Genomic DNA, 16,856 nt, shown 5'->3' with positions numbered 1-16,856 from the left:
AAAAAATTTTGATTAGGAAAAGCATCTAATAACATAGAGAATTAATTGTACAATGTTAAAAAAGATGCAAATGTATGTTAAGCAAAATAAGTCAGTCAGAGAAAGATAAATATCACATGATCTCACTCATTTATGGAATATAACGAACAACATAAACTGATGAACAAAAACAGATCCAGAGACAGAGAAGCATCAATCAGACAGTCAAACCTCAGAGGGAAGGTAGGGGAGGGTGGGGGTAAGGAGGAGAGATCAACCAAAGGACTTGTATGCATTCATATAAGCATAAGAAATGGACACAGACATCAGGGTGGTGAGAGCATGGGGGGTGGCGGTGGGAGGGCCTGGGGCGATAAGGACACATATGTAATACCTTAATCAATAAAGAAAAAAAAAGAGATGCAAATGTGTGTAAAGAAAACTGAGAATGTATAGGCTTCCTCTGCTTTCAACATAGACTTTTATAATGAATTCTAAGGAGGAAAAGAGCTCAGGTCATTGAGTTCTAGCTCCCTGCCAATGTAGACAACCTTCTCAGTGCAGCCATCCACCTGAACTCACTTTCTGACAAGGATGCTTGTTTCACTGCTGAATGGCTTTCAACTGATACAAAGGTATTCCTGCTATTGAAATGAAATCTCTTTTTCCAGGTGTCCTCCCTCCTCCTCCCCGCCCCCACCCCATTAGCCCTAATCCTGCCCTCGGCTGCAATGGATGGGTTGATGCTCTTTGGCTATAGACTTCTCTGGGCCTTTTCTTGGACATGGAAAGATAGGTGCCCGCTTTGGGAGACTCCAGACTCCCACTGTATGATCACAATGAGCTTCCAAGCAAGACAGAACAAAGTTTCATCTGGACAGTGTTCCTCAAGCTTTGAAAATTCTGCTATGGTTGCTTCAGTCTTTAGCTTATGGCTATTATTTCTATTAGAATACAATGCTCCCTTCCTCCCACTCCAACCTTAGAAAAGCTAAAGCCTCATCACTCACAAATTATAGCTGACTCTTGCACAACACAGATTTGAACAGTGTGGGTTCACTGGTTTCAGATTATTTCCTGATACCAGTTTTTGATGGAATAGAGTGAAAACATGAGGGATGTGATGGGGAGGAGGGTTGAGGAAAGGGCACAGAAAGATGAGAATGGTGACATACTTTACAGTGTGTAGAGGATTGGCAGCTGGCAACCTCCCTTAGCTTTTGCCAAGACTTTGGATTATTCCAGCCACAGCTAAGCATTTCTTTTTGGTGTGTGTGTGTGTGTATGTGTGTGTGTGTATGTGTGTGTGTATGTGTGTGTATGTGTGTGTATGTGTGTGTATGTGTATGTGTGTGTATGTGTGTATGTATGTGTGTGTGTGTGTGTGTGTGTATGTGTGTGTATGTGTGTGTATGTGTGTGTATGTGTATGTGTGTGTATGTATGTGTGTGTGTGTGTGTGTGTGTGTGTGTGTGGCGGGGGGGTTGGATTCTGTGGGATTCAAGGATTCTGCACTGTTTGAATTTTCATATTTTCTTTCAGAGACCTTAATAAAATACCTATCCTAATATTGACCTTTATCTTTTCTGGGGTGATCAGGTTAATATCAATTCAAGTGATAAATACTGAGTCTTCAACAGCATTTTTTCCTGGTACTAATGTCTTTGTTTCTCTCCTTGTACTTTGTCCCCGTCCTTCCGATCTTTCTTAGCTTTACTAAGTAGGTAGTGCACAATAGGGAACATTTTCTTGGAGAAAAAAAAAGTAAAATAAATCTACAGACTTAGGAACAGCCAGGGTACAATCTCTTATAGGCAGCTGCAGTACAAGAATATCCTTGTAAGGCTGTTCAAACTGGCAATGATTTCTGATTAGCAGAGTCCCCATTGCCATGTCATATACTCGAAGAGAGGAAAGGTTCTACTGCTGATACCTTATTCAGTGTATGTTCAACACGTGGGATTCAGAGTGGGAGATGGGCAAGGTCCGTGATGTAGGAAAGCATTATGTCAAAGTTCTAGATAGATTTTTAGATTTTCCTAAAGTACATGCTAAGTTGTAATACCTACTTTCCAATAATTCCCTTAACTCTCAGTCTTAGTAGTAAACTCAGCCTTCTTAATTCCCAATGGGAAGCATTGAAACCATGAAGATGCTCAGGAGAAAGTCTCCCAGTCTCTGTATTTGAGCAGGTGTTATATGATTGATGGAATTGCAGTATGGGAATGCCTAAGAAGCTGATTCTCATGCCCTGCCCTGGAGGATGCTTCCTGGGTAGTTGGCAGTTGAGACCCACATCTGCTGTGAACTGGCCTAAAGCCAGCAGCTTTTGTTCTCTGAATTGGAAAGGAACTCAAATGTGAGGTGTTAGGGGTACAGGGAACCACAGGATGTGGATGTTCTGGGTCCCTGGTGCCTCATAAGGAAGATGCATCCGCTGGATTAGGCAGCTGGTGAGAAAACTGAATCAGCAGGGACAAGGGCAGTTTCCCAGCACTCAGGTCCCATCCATCCTACTGCTTTCTACCTCTCTTAGAACGTGGGCTTTTCCTGGGTTATTAGCCAATCTGTATAGTCAAGTATGACTACTGGGATCCGTGTGATGGCGTAAAAAATGCTGAACAAGGAGATCCTTCCTCCAGATGCGTCGGAGACCAGATGGCTTGTAGTGTGGAAGCCAAAAGGCTATGGCAAAACCATCCTAATCCTTTCCGGCAAGCAATCTGTCTGTACTGATAGTTGACTTGATTAATGTATGTAGGATGAAGTCTCAGCTTTCACCACTGAACTCTCTATATGTAGAAACAACGTATGGAAACTGGTAGAAATATACCCAAATGGAAATGCAGTGTGATTAGATATGTGTTTTATTATTGCTCTTGGAGTCTGCATTAGAGATAGAAAAAGATTTTCCCCTGGAGTCAGATTCACTTACTTTACCTGGAGCCTCCAGACTAACCCAAGATTATGCTGACTTGTTCCAGGTTATTTTTGAGTAGACCATGTCTGCCATAAATACATGGTAGAATGAGGAGAGGTGTTAGAACAAAAGTAGATCAGAAAGTTGGAGTTGTCTAAGGTGAGAATGCTTCTTTCTTCCATTGAAGGGATATGATCTGGACATCTCCCATTACAGTCCACAGACAGGTACACTCAAACCTTTGCCCAGGTGCATTCAAATCTTTGCCCAGGAGCCATATATCCTGTAGAATCTAAGATTCAGTTCTGAGCTTTTACAGAAGTGATATATAGATAGCCCAACCTTTTCTAATGGCAAATATAGTGATGAAGTAGCTGGAGCTGGATTTAGGTAGAAACTTCCAAGTCTTTCTGAGTCAGGCACCTTCAAGAGTCATAATATCAGTGGAGTTCAGGTGCAGTTCTAAAATGCTGCTCTGGGAACAGATCTCTGAGAAAAATGACTCAAATGGCATAAGGTGGTGTTATCTTTCAGACCCACATGGGTTGGGGTAGGAGTGAGAAGCAAAAACAGAAGTAGGAAGGGACCTGTTTTGCATCATTTTCCTGCTGAGATTCAAATGATTTGGGAATGACCATTGTTGGAAGATGTAGGGCACAGGTCAGGGAGGCTGGGAAAAGAACTGAATTAAAAAAGTTATAGAGTATCAACACTCTGTGAGCAAATGTTATAATTTTATAAAGCGGAGGTCGAAGGATCAACATTAGAGAAATATATTTAGAAATAAATGCTTCAGCAGACACTAAGTGAATGATTTGGTATAGAACAATAACATTGAGAGCATTTTTACTGATGTTGTACTCTGCCAATGTAGCCCAAGCTTGAGCTCTTTGCTCCTCATAGTTGCATGGGATAACAGAGAAATGGAAGAGGAAATCTCTACATAAGGTTTCTAAAGAAATAAAAAAAATTTAACTTGTATGTTGATCTTGTAATGGAAATAAGAATGCCCAAAAGCCTTTGGGAGTTAGTTTCAAAGGGAAATAATAGAAAATACAAATAAACCAGAGCATTTGCAGAAAAAAGGGACAATCCATGCTTAATGAATGGTCAGATTTCACATAGCTTGGAACATATAATTTTCTATCAGAGTACTGATAACATTGCAGTGAACTTGGGTCTGGATGCCTGTGTTGAGTAACAATGGCAGCTGCTGTTTTGTATGAGTTCAATCAGGAGACACAGGGAAAAATTAGTCTGATTCCTAACACTGTTGTTTAGCAGAGCCTTTGGCTCAAAAACATTTTGAGATGTCTTGTGTTTTTCTTATTTTGCGTTTGTTTTGTGAATGTTGTACAGAGCTGCTCTTATACCTGAGGACCTTGCCTTTACACATTGTGTATGTATGATGTGTATAAATGACACTCAGTATTGGTGACATCAATGACTTATTTGTAAGCCTTTCTTTTCTATTTCCTTTTTAAATTTCTTCATTGATTAAGTTATTACATATGTGTCCTTATCCCCACATTATGTAAGCCTTTCTTAAGGCCTAATTAATATCGGTACTTCAGGTAGCTTACAGCACTGGATTCTGAGGCCACAATATAGGAATATAGACTTTCTGGTCTTTTTCTTACTGTCCCCAGATGTAACCAGATAATCCTCTGTCTGGTACTTGGGAACCAAGTTACTTTTTTTGCAAAAACATTCTAAAGAGTTGCTTTAGAAAACCTAGGAAAGTGTAAGACTAAAGACAAGCCACAGCCTGAAGCCCAGACTGCTGACTTGAGCACAGATGGGAGAATGTTAACAGCCAAGAAATATGAGGCCTTTGGCTCCTTTCCCAGAACTGCCAGGCTAAGACCTTGGCAGAGACTCAACAGGAAACTGAACTCTATTTGCATATCCTTTTATACATGGGAGATTAAAAGCTTCAACCTTGAGTGATCACAGTTTTTGAGAATCACGATGAGGCATTAAAGAGGAGGAGGGTCCCAAGGGAGATGAGCTGGAGGCTAAGCAAGGTAGGTGTGAGGTTAGCAATGACTTTCAATTCCCTTTGATTAATCATGAGAGTATTTCATTTAGTTCTTTTTACTGTATTTTATCCTTTTTGGGTCAGAGCGAGGCAGGAACCTGTGCTTCCCAATCTTGGGAATCTGTCAAATTTGATTTCCTTTGTCCCACAACTGCTTTCTTCTCATTCTTTCTGGGCAGAGACCTACAGCTTATTAGTGCTGAAGGAACCTTACAGATCATTCAATATAAACTCTCTATTAAATAGATGAGAATCTGAGATTCAAAGAGGTTAACTGATTTATCTAAATCATAAAAAAAGAAATGAGAGTTTGTCTTCCAAGCAATTTTTCCCCCAAACAGGCTGCTAGCTCTGGTTAGCAGGTGAAAGTTTTCTCAGATCTCAAATTGCTCCTTTCCATCCAGCATGTGGTTTACCATAGATATTCTTATAATCTTCTTCCATCAGAACATGCATTTCTGGCATAGAACAGCTCTAATTCCCTGGCTTTTCTCCCTAGCTCCCCTGGATAAGGTCCCTATAGTTCTTAATTATTTAATTATTTATTTATTATTTTATTTTATCGATTTCAGAGAGAGAAAGGGTGGGGGGGGGGGAGAGAGAGAGAGACATCAATGATGAGAGAGAAACATCAATTGGCTGTCTCTTGTATGCCCCCTACTGGGGCTCAAGCCCACAACCTAGGTATGTACCTGGACCGGGAGTTGAACTGTGACCAGGTCCTGGTTCATAGGTCAGCACTCAATTACTGAGCCACACCAGCCAGGCCTCTATAGTTCTTTAATGGAAGAAGCCAGAGGACTGAAATGAGGCTATTTATCCGAGGGATTCATTTAGGAATTCATTTATTTGGTTTTCTTGGTCAAGTAGCATAGGGAGAACCCCATGTAGACAGCATGGGCAGAATGAGGATGGACAAATGCTACTCCTCAGTGGTTAGTGACTAAATTTTATAGCTTCCTTTTTAAGGATGAGAAAAGATCTCTATTAATAAAAGGGTACATTCATTAAAAGTAATGGGGAGCCCTAGCTGGTTTGGCTCAGTGGATAGAGCGCCAGCCTGCAGACTGAGGGTTCTCAGGTTTGATTCTGGTCAAGGGCACATGCCTGGGTTGCAGGCTCGATCCCCAGTAGGGGGCGTGCAAGGGGCAACTGATCAATGATTCTCTCTCATCATTGATGTTTCTATCTCTCTCTCCCTCTCATTTCCTCTCTAAAATCAATAAAAATAAATAAATAAAATTATATATATATATATATATATATATATATATATGGCACTGGGGAGGTCCTGAAGGAGAGCATCTTCAAAGTTGGATAAGGGCCACCTTCTGAAAACTGAGGTCCCCTTGTCCAGCTATTGTTTTAGCTGAACCAAATCTATTGGGAAAAGATTTGGCATAAAAACCCATTCTCCTTGTTACTTCTGATAAAGCTGGGACTGGCCAGGGCCACCTTCATCTGGAATAGACAAAGGGCAATGAAGACACAGAATGTTATTGGGGAGCCAGACAATCACAGTAATGAGCTTGTCTTTGAGGATTTCACTATCATTAGTGCAGGGAAATAATTTAGAGAGGTTGTCTGGAAAGAACATTCCTGATGAGGTATTTTTATGAAAATAGTACTGGCAGCAATTTGGATTTCTTGTTTTGGAAAAGTGGTGGTAGTCATTGTCAGTGTTCCCTCTCATTCTATATCTTTTTTTGTTTGGGGCAAAAACCACTCTCCTTCAGACCATTAATAATTAAGTATTAGCATTATTGAGCACCTTTGGTGTACTTGTCACCCTGGTGTGCCAGGTGCCTTCTAGCAATGATTTCATTTAATCCTCATAATAATTCTATGAAATAGGCAGTATTATTATCTCTATTTCATGAATGAGGAAATAGAGGTTTAGAGAAGGTAAGCAGCCTTGTTCAGGTCCCACATGAGTAAACGAGGAGCTGTGGGATTACCCATTTTTGTCAGATTCCACAGCTCATGCTCTTTTTACTACTAAAAGAAATCACATATAAAATCATATTTAGTTTATAGACCAAAATATATTTTTTGAACAAATTTTTAAGCTTGTTCATTTTAAGATCAGTGAAAGGACCTTGCCAAAGTTAGGGACCATTTTCAGATTATTGTTTTTAAGTTCAACACATATTAATATTTTTTTGTGAATGATTAAACATATTTACTTTTGTATGTTATTTTACCTACTAGAGACCCGATGCATGAAATTAGTGCATGAGTAGGCCTTCCTTCCCCCGGCTGCCAGCACCGGCTTCCCCTAGCACCGGGGACCCGGGCTAAGCTCTGGCTGATGGCAGGCACTCGGGACCCTTGCTTCCCCTCTGGCTGCTGGCAGGCACCCAGGACCTGGGCTTCCCTCCCAGCCCCGGCTTCTTCCAGAAGGTCGTCTGGAAGGATGTCTGGTCTAATTAGCATATTATGCTTTTATTTTTATTGATATTCATTATATTGCCACCTATTTAAGAGAGGAAAATATACCTACTTAAATTGTGCCATAAAACTATTTTTAACAGCACAATAAAGATGTTTTCATGGATCTGCAAATGTGGGAATGATTATAGAAGGTAGGTATCTGGAACCTAGACAAAACCCCACTCCCATCTTTCTTTCAGTTCATGATTACATGTTTTGCTCTTTCTCACTTTCCTCCAATGTCCTAGAAGTCAAGGGCTAAGAAAAACAACCATGATGGGCGGGTGTGAGTTAGACTTCTTGACCACCCAATCATTAATCAGAACAATCTTTCTGCCAACAGGACTTCTGGAAAAATCACTCAGGACTGATTCCTTAGGGTCCCTCCTCACCTTTTGGCCCAACCAGCTCTGGATGCAGTAAGTTGGAAGTTGAAAAAACTGGAAAGTCCAAAGGAGCAGAATGAAGAGGCCGTGTTTCACATGAGACTAAGAGGGTAGTCCCAAGTCTGATCAGGGAGGAAGTGCAGGCCTAGGATGGGGAGACCCAGCTGGAGAAAGATCACTCATTGTATCTGCAGGTTCTCCTTTTGTTCTGTCCACCAGAGAGCTCCTTTATTTTCTCTATGGTTCACTGTGGTGAAAGCACAATAATACTGGGCTGAGTCCTCCTGTTTTAATCTGTTGGTTTGTTGACACAACTAATTTTTGATGTTATTCCTGGTGATAACAAATCTCTCCAGGGAAGATGTGTAATGCTTAACATTCCCCAAAGGACTAATTTTGGAAACATGTTCACATGGTCTTTCTGGAGCTTGGCTGTACCAGTTCACACAGAGGAGTCCAAACTTAAAGCCAGAGGTGTTGCAGGTGATCATCAGGGAGTCCCTAGCATTTCTCATGGTCCCTCCCCCCCTAAATCCACTGGCTGATTCAGTGACTGAACCTCTGGAGAAGAGAAAGAATTGATAAAACTTGTAGAGACAGACATTATAGTACCTCCAAACTGATGACTCCTGCATGACCATAAAGAAACAGCACAAGGAAGGTCAGCCTGGGCAGACAGCACATGCTAGACACTGAGGGTGGAGAAGTGCTCACAGACACAGCAGAGGCAGTTTGGTCTTTTTGAATGCAAACCATAAGGGTAGTACTATGGGCACCCAATAGGAAATAGTTCTGCCCTCCTTGCATAGCCTCCTTCTATAGAATAGAGCCTACTGCAGTCAGAAAGGACTCTGGGAAGGTACTGGATCCACTCTTACCCACAGACATGATTTTTAAAAAGCTTTCAATAATTTTGTTGTTAATAATTTTCGTTTTCAATATTTCATTTTTTAACTTTTTTTTGCTGAAATTTCAGAATGTTTTCTCTTTTCCTCTGCTCATCTGTAATGGGGACGACTGATTACAGTTATCAAGGCTTAGAACTGGAAGGGCCCTCAGGCTGTCTCAGTTCCAGCTTCTTCACCATATAAATGAGTCTGGGGAGGTGAAGTGATGGGCTCAAGTTCTCACAGTGCAGAACTAGGTTTTGAACACAGGTTCCAGTGGGTTTCTTTTTTATTGTGTAATAACTCGTTACATGCCACAACGCAACATTGTCTAATTTCTCCTAATTCAGGGTACTTGGAAACATACTAGGCCTATGACCCTGTGGGAGAGGCTGACTGGTGCTGAGTATAATAATACTAGAGGCCTGATGCATGAAATTCGTGAAAGGGGCTCGGCCCTCGCAGCCCCAGCTTCGTCCTGAAGGATGTCCGGAAGAACGTTTAGCTGTTTGGTCTAATTAGCATATTACCCTTTTATTATTATAGATTGTCATTCTTATGATCTTATAGCACCTGGTTGACTTTATTTTTCTTAATAGCATTGTCATATTGTTGACTTGTATTTATTGTGGAAAATAAATTGAGGAGATTTTGTCTCTGAATGGAAGGCAGGATCTGGCCGTTGATCCATCCATTTCTCCACAGAGAGGATCAAAGGTACTGCCATGGGGATAAAGGACTGGGAGTGAGGAGCAGTGTCCCTAAAGAGTGGGGCTTATTTAGGTTGAGATGAGAGGGGAGGACTGGTCTTTGTCCTTTCATTCCACAGATGTACTCTAAGTGTGAAGGTAGGCACCCATTGGAATGCAAAAGGATCCAGGCAGGGTTGAGATTTCAAGGAGTTTCTTTCTTTTTAATCCTCACCTGAGGATAGAGGATATTTTTTCCATTGATTTCTAGAGAGAGTGGAAGGGAGGGACAGAGAGAGAGAGAAACAACGTGAGAGAGACATATCGATTGGCTGCCTACCACATGCATCCCTACTGAGTACATACCCATGACCTTTCAGTCTGCAGACCAACGTTCTAACCACTGAGCAAAACTGTCCAGGGCATAAGGAGTTTCTTTAGAAAAAGGTGGAGAACAAAGACAAACTCTGGAGTTCTTTAGGGCTTTGTACTCCCACTATACAGAGGAGACTTCTTACTCTTCAAACTGCAAAGGCACTCACTATACGGGGCACAGCTTGGCTGGGAGGAGAAAGATTTTCCAGCTGACTGGAGGGGAAGAACTGCATAGCAGGGATGTGGGCTGGAAATACACTGCAATAAAGTGGTTCCCATGGCAACCAGAGGTCAGGGTGTATTGGAAAGAGTCCTTGACCAGGAGTTTGGGAACCTGTGCTCTTTGGCTTTGCCACTAGCTAGTTGTGTGATGGTGGGAAAGTCGCTTAAATTCTCCATTCCAAAGTTCTTACATCTTCAATTGAAAAGGTTGAACCAGGAGGTGATTAAAGTTTATCACTGTTCTGACACTGTGCGTGTGAGTACGTGTGTAAGGGGTGGGGCTGTAGGCTGAGGAGGATGTCCTTCATATGGAAAACATACTAATGATTTGGGTGCTGATAAATGGATTAGCTATGAGCTCATTTTTAGGTTGATTTTTGCTACAGAGGAGGGTTATTGCTCCTGTGCCACATTTCTGATTTAACATACAGTGTCTGTTATACTGACCCCTTTGTCGTTCTTTGTGTCCTTATTTGTAAACTTGGTGCGTGAAATTCTTCTCCTCTTTAGATGACTGGGGCAGTTAATTGTCTGTCAATCACTCATGATTATAACATGTGCTCTGCAAACACAGTTTAGGTCTTTATGAAACAGGAGGCCTTTGACATGGCAGAGCTTCTGACAACACAGGCCATTTCTCCTCGGTGTTATCCTGTGGATGTCGACTTCCCTTTTCACTGTCTCTGAGTAATACTGCTCACTTCTGCCAGGTGGCGGGTGAAGATGGAAGCTGCCTCTGGGGCCCACCCTAGGCACACCCAGAAGTCTTGGAGGATGAATCTCTAAAGCTTTGGTAAGAATTGTAAAGACACTCCAGCTTTCTCCACAGGCACTCCACATCCCCCAGGTTTATCTGTGACTGGCTTCCTGGGGAAAAGGAAAAAGCAAGAACCTCACTGAGGTGAACACGTTTTATTTCAGGGTCCCAGCCTATTGGGGCTGCTTCCAGGAGACACATTGGTCTTCAAAGGTAGATGAGGCTGCAGATTTGTCTCTTGGGGCTGCTGGAACAGCTGGATCTTGAGGATCAGTGTGAGAAAGGAGTCATTCAATTTGTATACTCTTGTTTTATGTTTGGGAAGCAACACTCATCAATTCATGGAAGGTGGTCACATGAATGGGGAGAGAAGACAAAGGGCTCAGCGTTACATATTCCATTTGTCAGTAATCCAATTCTACCATCTTCCATTTCACCTTCTAAGTTTTGACCTTTTTAGGACTGCTCCTCCCCACTTCGTGCTAATGAATGGAATTCTATTACTTGGTCTTGAAAAATGAAAGTTTGAACTATTTTGGGAAAGAGCTATCAGCAAGATAAGAAGACAAAACTATTGCTTATTCCCCCAAGTTACAGAAAAGCTGGTACTATTATGTGTCATAAAGTGGGACATGAAAATATTTCTAAAAGAAAAGTCTGGCAAACACCCAGGTTCCAAATATTACCATTCTGACCACCTTCAGGCTTTTGTCGAGATATGATCTCATTGTAGCCTTTTCTTGACCACCTGTTTTAAAATAGTTATTTCCCATAGCTCCATGATAACATATTCTATCTCCCTGTAGGGTCTTACATGGCAATTATCACCATTTTACTTTGTATTTATTTTCACTAAAATAAAGTCATGGGTTTCTGAGTACTGTATTCCCAGTGTATCTAGAAAGGTACTTGGCACATAGTAGGTGTTTACAGTAGGTGCTTAATAAACTGTTATTAAGTAAGTAAATCAATGTTATATTCTAGGAAAGCAATTTTAACCTCCCAAGGTTCATACTTTGCATTAGTTTTCTTTCTTAATAATTTGTTGCCATAGCAATATATTTGTACTGACATTTCTTTTTCTGAAAGTTATAAGTATTCACGAGGTTTTGTCCTTAAACCAGAAAATAATAATTTAAACTTCCCTATTTTCCACATGTGTGCAAGTAAACCGAAAACTTAAGGCTATTAGATTTCTTATTTAAACACAGAGTTTGAGAACCTTCCTTATTTAAATTAATATAAGCAATTGCTTTTTGGTTTGGTTTCCTTTGTCCTGTCACTAGGAATGCTGCTCCTTGGGAGATCTTGAGAATCCTGGGTATGCGTTCAGAGAACTCCTTCAGTGTTTGATACACACTACTGTATGCTGTTACTATCCATAATGCATTTGTGTATGTGTGAACTGCTAAAAAGAAACACCAAACCCCCCCCAAAAACCAAGAACTCAGAGATTCTGCATTCTTGAAGAATGCCAAAATCATTTGGGGGTGGTGAATGGGGGAGCGAGGAGGAGTTAGGAATTACTCTTTTGTTTAGGAAAGGTGTTATTGTGGCTTAATTTACCCAGCAGTTCTGTTTGGAGAAAAAATTTGCAAAACCCCTTAAAAAATAAAGTAGAAATATTCTCTGGTAGTCCAAGCCTCAGGGCCTGGGCCCTGGGATTAAACAGAGAAAAGGTAGTGAAAGGAGAAAGCCTGCTATCTTCCCCATTTGACTCCTGCCACAGGGAATGTGCAAGGAACACTGGCACATTGGTATCTGCTCGCCAAGAGTAAGTCACGGTGTTCTAGAGTACTCTATTAGTAACCCCTCAGACATTCTTGTTACAGTCAGTAGCATTTTGTTAGTGGCTAGATGAGGCTTAGAGAAAGCATCTAAGAAGGCAATGCTAGCACCAGTGTTGTGCACTACTGCATTCCCAGCATCTAGCACAGTGTAGAATATAGTACTCACTCATTAAATACTTCACTCACTTGCTCATTCAACACATTTGTTGATTGCCCATTTTGTGCCAGGCTTATTCTCAGGCAATAAACAAAACAGACAAAATCCCTGCCTCGTGGAGCTGTATTCCAGTGGAGAGCTAGACAACAGATAAATAAGGAAGTAAAATATATAGCACATCAAATAGTGATAAATGCTATGGAGGACAATTAAGCAGAGAGGGATGAGTAAAGTGTCTTGCAAAAAAAAAAAAAAAATCAGAGGTGTATACTCCTGTCACTTCAATTAACATTTGGGGGCAATATGCTGTATTAAGAAGAGGAGGAAGGAAGCCTGGATTCTGAAGTCTTCACCTTGTCAGTGCGGACAGCTTGTCAGGCAGCACTTCCTGTCTGAGACACTGCGGCAGGCTCAGACTCCCCCTAAAGCAGACAAAATTTGGTTTGAACTCAACTCACATGGTGGCTCCTGCACCTTACTTCACTGCCGTGCTTTTTGGGGTCAGTTTGCTCATTATGAATGCAGAGAACTGTGGACAACAGATCTTGAGGCCTTTGCTGCCTTGGTATAAGTGATAATAAAACAGAGAGAATGGAAGAGACCAACTCAGACACTCTGCCTCACTGTACTGTGAATGGTAAAGTTAGCAATTTTGTGGACCTGCCAGAGACCCATGGAGTTTCTCCAGCTCTCATCCCACTGGCCCCAGACCCCAGGACAGCCATTCTAGGCAGCGCCCTGAGAGGGAAAGGAGAAGGTGGTCAATGCATTAGTGACCCAGAGACTCCAGGGAGTTTGACAAGGTATTGCCTTCCACAGGCATCAGGGAGGAGGGATATGTGGGTCATTTCCCATGCCACTGGTAGCCACTGTCCTTCTTCAGCCAAGGGAATGAGGCATCTCTGGAGAGCAGCCTGGCAGCTGAAACTGCAGCTGGTGTTTGAAACCAGGGGAGGGAGAGTTGGGAAGTGGGAGGAGTTACTTATTTCCACCTCCACCCCCTTGTGGGGACTGGCCAAGGAGTCAAAGGCACCCCCTGCATCACACAGATGACTGGACTTTACATACTTGTTCTCAGCTGTTCTTTCATTCTGATATTGTTACAGGTGATGCATTTTTTTTTAGTATATCCCACAGCCCCTAGCCCAGTGCCAGGACAGGCAGCCTTTGACTCAGACCCAGTTCTCAGCTTTGCTTCTGTAACCTTCAGGAAGCTACCTAGTCCCCCTGAGGCTCAGTATTCCCATCGGTAAGATGGAGCTGAGAATAACAACCTCATGGGGTTATAAGGACTGAGTGAGTCCACACCTGAAAAGTGGTGGTATCCTTAGTGTGGTGATTGTGGGGAGAAAGGAGGGGAAGAAGTGGGGGGATAAATGGCGATAAAAGAGACTTGACTTGGGATGGGGAACACACAATACAGATGATGTGTTGTGAAATTGTGCACCTGAAACCTGTATAATTTTGTTGACTAGTGTCACCACAATAAAATGGGGGGGGGGGGGGGATGAAAAACAAGTGGCTGCATTTTGTCGGCACTCAGTATTTTAGTTCACTTTTTTCCTCAATTATTTCATTGTTTAGTTTCCTTTTTCTTATATGCAGCATTTTTTTTTTATTGACTAGCTCTATATGTGCCACCCAATTTACTTACTTTCTGTCACTAGCTTTTTACAACAACACTGTGAAGTTGGAACTCTTTTGTCAACCCTAAGCAGAACCTTAGTTCAGGCTTTAACACTAACTTTAAACCTAACTGTAATCATAGCCCTAGGCGTAATCCTAGCCTTAGCCCTCACCCTAGAGCAGCGGTTCTCAACTTGTGAGTCGCGACCCCTTTGGCGGTCGAACGACCCTTCCACAGGGGTCCCCCAAGACCATCCTGCATATCAGATATTTACATTATGATTCATAACAGTAGCAACATTACAGTTATGAAGTAGCAACGAAAATAATTTTATGGTTGGGTCACAACATGAGGAACTGTATTTAAAGGGCCAGAAGGTTGAGAACCACTGCCCTAGGTGGTTTTAGAAGACAGTGTAAAGTTTATGTCAGGAACACAAAATCTCCGAGTTAGAAAACATTTGACAGATCATCTGGATCACTGTTCCATTATTCCAATTTCTTGACAGATGGTCATGAGCATCAGTTTGAACAGGTCTGGTGGTGAGGGTACAGCCATGTTGCTCCTTGTTTCTAACATTTTGGAGATGGCCTTTTCCACGGTTACCCCATCGTACTCGAGCACACACTCCAGAGTCTGAAACCTGTTGCTTTCCCTTGCTACCTGTGGAAACTTGAGCAAGTATTTTAGCTTTTCTGTGCCTTCATGTCCTCATTTATAAAATGGGGATAATAATAAAAAGTGTATTATATGGTTGTTGAGAGGATTAAATAATAGAACACATGTAAAGTGCTCAGAAGAGTGCCTGGACTATAACAAGTACTCAACAGATGCTAATTGTTATCACAGCTAACATACAGTTTTATGAATTTGCCCGGATATTTTCCTCTTCCTGCTCAAACATGTTTTTCCAAGTCTCTGTCAGAGGATCCACTGGGTCTCCTCCTAGGAATCCATCTTGCAAACCTTATAACAACATGGTACCAAAACTTTGACAGCATCTGCATAATTAACTTCCAAATGTCATTCCTTTTCCAAAGTCATGATTTCAAACAGGGAGAATTGTACCCTTTAGTCTTGGAAGTTCTCTTCACCTTTAAATCTAGCATAGATTTAAAGAAGAACAACAGGATATGAATAGCAGGTAGTGGGCTAGATGAGTATGATAGGGCCTGTGTGGTAACTTGGATACATCTCAGGAAAGTTGGGTCCAAATTCCCTTTCAGGAATGTAGGGCCCAGGGTGCCCAATCTGGATAGGGATCTGAGAACCTGATTTTATCTAAGGGCAGAGTCAATATTCAGAGCCTTGAGATAGTTTCACCAGAGAAACCATCCAACAGGGTGGGGTAGTGAGATAGAGGCCAGGTACAGGCCTATGTTGGAATTAGGACACTAGGACAGAGTGAGTGGGCTTGAGATGGAGAGTTGAAAAGAGAGATTCTTGGAAATGTACCTGTTTGGGAAGATAAATGAGAAGAGCACATGAGATCATGGCTAAAATGCACAGAATAATTACACATTATAACAATATACATTCTATCTATCTATCTATCTATCTATCTATCTATCTATCTATCTATCATCTATCTATATACCTATGAATGAAAGGCCAGGCAGGATCATGAGGGGTGGGAGGTTTGGGAATACTCTTGGTGAAACAATAAGGAGCCCTGACTGGAGCCGACTGTATGTGTCTGCAAACTTGTTAGCCTTTTTGCACTTCTATGAAAAGCAGAATATTTGGTTAGAAGGGTTAATTGAAGAAAGTATTCCCTAGACATTGCTTGAAGTAGTCTAATGAGGCTTTGTCAATTTTTTTATTTTAAATTAAAAAATATTTTTTCAACTTTATTGATATGCAATAAACTGCACATATTCACAGTGCACAGTCTGATAAATTTTATATACCTGTACATTCATGAAACCATCACCATAATCAAGTTACTGAACATATCCATCACCACTGAAAGTTCCAATGAGGTATTTTATAAGGTTAGTGATAGATATTGTAGATGAGGCCAGAACGACAGCCACAGGTTTAGCCTCAGAATAGTCTGTCAATCATCTAAGTCTGGGAAAGTACATTGTTTAAGATAAAAGTGGAGTTTAAATTGAGTTGTGCACAGAAGGATAAGAAAGAAATTCTCCAGGCTTTATTTCTAGCACATATAGAAGTAAAGAGGTAGAGAAGGAAGGGAGGTCAAAAGGCCATATTCAATCAGTAATCATCAAAACAATACAGAATGCCAGAGATTGAATCTTGCCTTCCATGTTGGGCAAGATGGCATGCAGTGCATACTATTGATGCTGAAGAAAGGGAGTGTCCCCACTTTTCCAACCCCTCTCTTCCAGAACAGCTATATTCATGGCGTATGTGATTGGGGGAGAAACTGGACATCCATTACGTGTAGTCATATTTTGGAAAGTTCCCCATTTAATCTAATGCCCTCAGCACTTAGTGTGTGGCCAAATCTTTTATGAAGCTTCAAGAAAACTGTTAAAAGTGTACAGTGAATGCTACAACTCCTGACTTTGGCTCTGTTTCTCCTCCGGTCCCACAGTGGGCCACACCCCACTGGAGGTTGCCTCTC

At 41.6% G+C, this 16,856-nt stretch overlaps 1 protein-coding gene, 1 long non-coding RNA gene and 1 gene segment (V, D, J or C); 1 reads left to right on the top strand and 2 right to left on the bottom strand.

Annotated features, from left to right (window-relative positions):
• Positions 1–16,856, bottom strand: part of LOC139017637 (T cell receptor alpha chain MC.7.G5-like) — a 288,027-nt gene that overhangs the window by 115,236 nt on the left and 155,935 nt on the right. The window lies entirely within an intron of this gene.
• The window catches only part of LOC139017648 (T cell receptor delta constant-like), a 51,242-nt gene that overhangs the window by 33,683 nt on the left and 703 nt on the right, over positions 1–16,856 (bottom strand).
• Positions 4,851–10,726, top strand: LOC139017658 (uncharacterized). The gene is made up of 3 exons (XR_011472876.1): positions 4,851–4,926; positions 7,717–7,792; positions 10,643–10,726. It is a non-coding gene; the product is annotated as an uncharacterized lncRNA (long non-coding RNA).

This window comes from Myotis yumanensis, unplaced genomic scaffold (assembly GCF_028538775.1).
Source record: "Myotis yumanensis isolate MYYU_CA2020_CCGP unplaced genomic scaffold, mMyoYum1.0.hap1 SCAF_1, whole genome shotgun sequence".
NCBI classification, from domain to species: Eukaryota; Metazoa; Chordata; class Mammalia; order Chiroptera; family Vespertilionidae; genus Myotis; species Myotis yumanensis.
This window is presented reverse-complemented; position numbering and strand designations above follow the sequence as displayed.